Below are 5,118 nucleotides of genomic sequence, written 5' to 3' on the forward strand. Positions count from 1 at the left end.
CCCCCCCCCGCAGATGCCGCCAAGCCCTTCAGCGTGCTGGTCTTCCACTGCCGCCACATGTTCCACAAGGAGTGCCTGCCCGGGCCCAGCACAGTGAGTTGGCCGCCTGGCAGCCCGACGCCACAGAGCTCGCTGCAGTCAGGAGGACGCACTCAGAAGTGTCCCCATCGTCCTGTGGCTTCTCAGGATTCGTTGTCTAGCACATGAGGGAAATGAAAGTATTTTTCGAATGCGTCATTTCCTGTCCAGTAGCCCCCCCCATCCGTGGTGTCCATTACCGTGACGGTTAGTCGTGCTCTGCAAACACATGATCCTCTTCCTGACCAACGGCCAGGTCGTCCGGAGTGGCCACACCGAGCTCACCTGCCTCCCTCCTTCCCTCACTCCCTCTCAGCACGCGCGCCTCTCCTCTCTCACCACAAGAGGGGGTCCGGCAGGAGCCAGACAAACCACAGCCGCAGAACCTCTGTCACAGTATGGCGGGGGGGGGTCACAACTGTCCAGTAATCTCTTCCTGGGCCTCATTTCTTGTACGTAGGTCTGCATAGAGAAAGCCGAGCACATTTAGGGCTTGGTACTGTCTGGGGTTTCAGGCAGCCACTGGGGGGCCTTGGAACTTACTCCCCAAGGATATAGGGGGGTTACTGTGCTGAACATCATAAAAGCCTACTCACCAAGGGAATTCGTTTAGGTAAAATCGATGACTGTCAAGCTATGCTGACATGACATACAGTGAGAACCAGTTTGTAGAACTTTCTCAACCTGAGTTCTGCAGCAGGACACTGCTGTTTTTAGGGTCCTGTTCCCGTGTCCCCCCAGGACACGTGTTTTGCTTTGGGGTATCCTCTGCATCACAGTAACAGCTGGTGTAGACAGAATCCTGTGTGACCCAGCAAAACCTCCGGGAGGAGGAGTGGTGTTTCATAGCTCCCCGCCCCCACCGCTACTCCCATAAAGTATTTCTGAACAGGAGAGTAGAAAGCGCTCTCTTTTTAAAAATCTGTGTCTGTGAATGACCTTTGCAGAACTCTCCTGCGCAGTTCTGCGGCATCTGCAGCGCCAAGCACCGCGGGCCAGGAAGCGCCATTTTGGAGATGAAGAAGTAGCCCGGCTCTGCCGTCCTCTTCCTCACCACGCTTTTGAAGACTGCGTGTCTTTGCGGCAGCGGTATTTGTGGACACCAGTGCTGTTCCAGGATTTGTACGTGTTTATGTTCTGCTCAAGGAAAACTTTCTTCATCTTTGCCCGTCTTCTAGAGGTTTCTCTGTGCAGTTGATGAAGTGAGAGGGTTTGCCACATCCATGCCTCCAAATATTTGGGCTCACAGTCCGTATTTCATCATTTGTTGGGCTCATTCTTCATTTAGGAATAGAAAAGTCAGTCTGGGAGTTGGAAAATGAATTTCTGGAGCCTGGTAGAACTGGCCATCGGGCGGCCTGCTGAGCGTGGTCCTCGCTGCCACGAGCATCGCCGGGGAGCTGCCCAGCCAGCGCTTGCTGCAGCTTGGCACCTGTTCCCACAGGCTCTGCCGCCATCAGTCCTCGCATTCTGGGTTTGCTTTTTTTAATATGTCACCAGCTGTGATTATCTTCTTAATAGGCATTTAATGCAACATTGTGTAAATTGTCACTTATTCAAGGACATCTGGGAATAACATGAGCAGGCTGACGTCGTGCTGCTTTACGGTGACTGATCACGTGTTCCGTATGTCTGTCCATTGAATAAATGTTAGCTCTTCCCATTATGAAAGACTCCCTTTCAGTGGGTTGAACAACTTCATCCCGGAATTCTGGCACGCTAAGAGCGGAGAGTTTCCACACCTTAGAGTGTGAGGGCTCGTGCTTAGCTTTTGCCAGCAGGGAGGGAGGGACACTGCGGACTCTGAGAAGGATTCTCAGGAGCAATGGGACTGTCCAGTGATGGAGGGTGGGCAGGACAAGTTTTCTGGAGCCTTGTTGGCCCTCGTGGAACCTAGAGAACATAGAATGCAGGCAGAGAATTCATACTTGGGACTGTCTTACAGTGACTGGCTTCATCGGTCTTGGGATGGGTTGCCATCCTCTTGCCATGGGTGCGAATGTGTGGAAAACACTGTCACCACTCTTAGTCCCACACATGTGAATAAATGCAACTTTCTGCTTTGTTTTCAAGGGGAGAGGGTAGGATGCTAATGAGTCCTAAGCACATACTGACCGGTGAACCTGGCATCTCCTTTCGTGCTCCCTGCGTCCCCCAGAAGAACATACTACGTCCCTTGGTTTCCTTACAACGCAACTGCAATGTAGAGATGCTGTCACAGTCACAGGTGAAGATGAGCTTCAGAGTAGGGCTCCTTTTAGAAAACCGGTGTGTGTGTTGGGTGGGGGGCGGTTCATGGCACATCTCTGCAGTGGAGTCAAAAAGAATGTTCTCTAGCAGACAACAGGCTTTTCCCATTAGTCTTAAATATCCCAAAGTGGAAAGTTCTCAGCCCCCTCAGCATCATATCCCCTTGTCCCAAAGCTAGTGCTCTCTAACAAGAGAAATCCTTCCTTCACACACACACACAAAAAAAACCTCACGAGTAAGCCCAGTTTGAAACACAGGTAAGAAGCAGAGCTACTGCACTTAATTTGGAGGGGAGGCGGTGGGTGTAAATGCATATGCATCTCCCCTCCTTACAGAAAGCCATTCTGAGTGTGAAACAGCCAAGTGCAAAGTTACTTTGTGATAGTGGTTTCTTTTGCTTTTAGCCGAAAGGATTTTATACTAGTTTAAGAAGTTCTTAAATTTTTAATTTGGTTGGTATAGTGTTAAACTATGTACTTCACATTCCTAAAAACAAACATTTGAGCAGTTATCGTGTGTCAGGCACCCTTGTAAGCACCTTGTCTTACTTCATCCTCACCCTCCTCATTGTACAGGTGAGGAGGCCGGAGCACCTCGGGGCCAAGCCATCAGCAGGTGGCCTGCAGCGTCTGTGATCTTAACCACTGTGTATTTGACCTGTTGTGGTCGGTGCACAGAAAACAAAATCCACTCTGGCCACAGAAGGGGATTCGTTACAAAGTAGCCAATGGCTTACAGAATCAGCGAGAGGACTGAGGAAGCCGACGATAGGGAGAGCTTCCCCCCTCCCCCATCCGGGCTGCCAGGGCGCTCCCTGCCCACCTCCACCAGAGGACGGGCAGCACAGAGCGTGCAACCCGCTTTTAAGTAAACTGTAAATAAAAATATAGACGTTCCTCAATTTCTTTTAAAGTTCAACCAGTAACACCGAATAAGGAATAGGATGTGTGTACATGTGTGCGTAGGAGACATTCTACAGGCTCAATATCAGACCAGGTCATTCGGGCTTCTCTGACCAAGACTCAGGCTCTGGAAACTCCACCAATTTGGATACTAAACCCTAACTTGGACTTCCCAGACCCCTATCCTGGACTTGTAGCTGATCGTCACTGTATGAAGGCTACAGTGCAGGTTGGGGGGGGGGGTTAGAATCCGTGTGAGGTTCGTAGTACAGAGAATACAGGAGAGAGAAGGAAAGACGGCCTCCAGAAGCGCGAATGCCAGGGTTAGCCAAGGCCAGGCCTTTCTTTACATGCACCGAGAATGCTGCTTCTAAATGCAAACGTGCTCCTGACCCTCCTCTTCAAAGCCTCAGGCCTCCCCATGCCCTGGATGCGAAGCGGCTTCAGGTTTGCAGATTGGCCTCTGCAGCCCTTTGCCCGGAGCTTCGCACGCTGTCTCCTGTCCCTCCCAGAGCTCTGGTTCCCTTTACCTGACTGCAGCTCCCCCTCGGCCCATGGTGCTGTGCTCGGGGGTCCTCGCTCGCCCTGGCCTCGGCCCGCCCGTCCTCGGAGAGCACCGGGGGCTCCGTCTGCCCTTGTCCACGGCACTGCCGTTGCCGGGGTCTGCGTGCACAGGCGCGGTCTGCGGAGGGACACCGTGTCAGTCTTGAGTCCGTAGTCTACGTGGTGGCATAAATTTCATCTTTGCTCATGGGCAACTAGATACATCAGGCTTTTCCGGATTAGTTCCAGGGACTCCTTTCCTGGTTGCCTCGAAGTTTTGGGGTGGTGGCCGGGACGGCATCACCGCATCCGGCATCCGTGAGAAGGCATCTTGCCGTCGGTTGATCTCTGTCCGTACTGGCATTGGCTGGAAGGCTATCGTCCCCACGGCCTTCCAGCACCTGCCTCTGCTGCTGCCCGCAGCCCCAGCCCGTCTCTGGCCCTCAGGTCTCCTCCTGCCCCTGCTGCTCCTGACCCCCAAGCCTCTCCCGGCCCCTCCCCCTTGCCAACCAAGTTGGTCTTTCTCTGTTGCTTCCTTGCCATTCCCAAGAGTGCGTGGGGTATGTGTGTCGCGAGGGGTTGGGGGGAGGTGTTGGAGAAGGTGGGCATTTGCTTGGTAAGGCTTGCTACTTCTCAGAGGAAATGGAAAGTGGGGACCCTCTGTTCTCCAAGCTGCTGAGTCCACCTTGACTGAGACCTCAGTCTGGAGCTCAGAGCGAGATGCTCCTTGCCTCTCTGCTCTCTCTTCCTGGGGCCCGTCTCCTCTGGCTCCTCCACCCCAGTCAGGTTGAATGGTTCCTACTGGGGCAGTGGACGCCTGTCACAGTATCATGTTATTTTGGGGACCCAGAGGCTGAGGTTCCTGCAAGCTGCCAAGTCTCTGAATTTTTAAGAATCCGTTCTGGGACTTAAAATCAAGGATTCGCTTTTCCTTCTCTGCTATATCATCCCTGTCCTGTGGCCATCTTATTGTCAACAGGGGAGACTTGCCCCAAGTGGGGTAAGCAACCCACCTTGGACACTACACCACAGGAGCATCCTGCCCTTTCTACTTACGTGTCTGCGTCGTCTGGGAGCTCAGTGAAGACGAGGAACATACCGTGTTCACCTTTCCATGGTAGAGTGACGCACAGGAGGCACCTAAGGATGTCTGCTGAATGAATGGAAGTCCGTCCAGTCTTTCTCTCTTGTTCAAGACAGAGAAATACATACCTTAGAACATTCTGTGACCTGAGTGACAGGACTTGTAAATATGGCCCCTCTGGTCGACGTGCTTCTCTAGAGACCTGCTGTCCTCTCTTCTGTCATCTCTTCCTCCCTTTTGATCTTCACGGCCACCATCAAC

The 5,118-nt window shown here is 52.7% G+C and overlaps 1 long non-coding RNA gene across 1 annotated transcript; it reads left to right on the forward strand.

The window, feature by feature from the left end:
• On the forward strand, positions 1–3,224 carry LOC145720089 (uncharacterized). The gene is made up of 3 exons (XR_014142804.1): positions 1–93; positions 1,026–2,305; positions 2,904–3,224. It is a non-coding gene; the product is annotated as an uncharacterized LOC145720089 (long non-coding RNA).
• The last annotated feature ends 1,894 nt before the right edge of the window (positions 3,225–5,118 follow it).

This window comes from Leptonychotes weddellii, unplaced genomic scaffold (genome assembly GCF_054177405.1).
Source record: "Leptonychotes weddellii isolate Sample4059 unplaced genomic scaffold, ASM5417740v2 HiC_scaffold_9986, whole genome shotgun sequence".
Taxonomy (NCBI): Eukaryota; Metazoa; Chordata; class Mammalia; order Carnivora; family Phocidae; genus Leptonychotes; species Leptonychotes weddellii.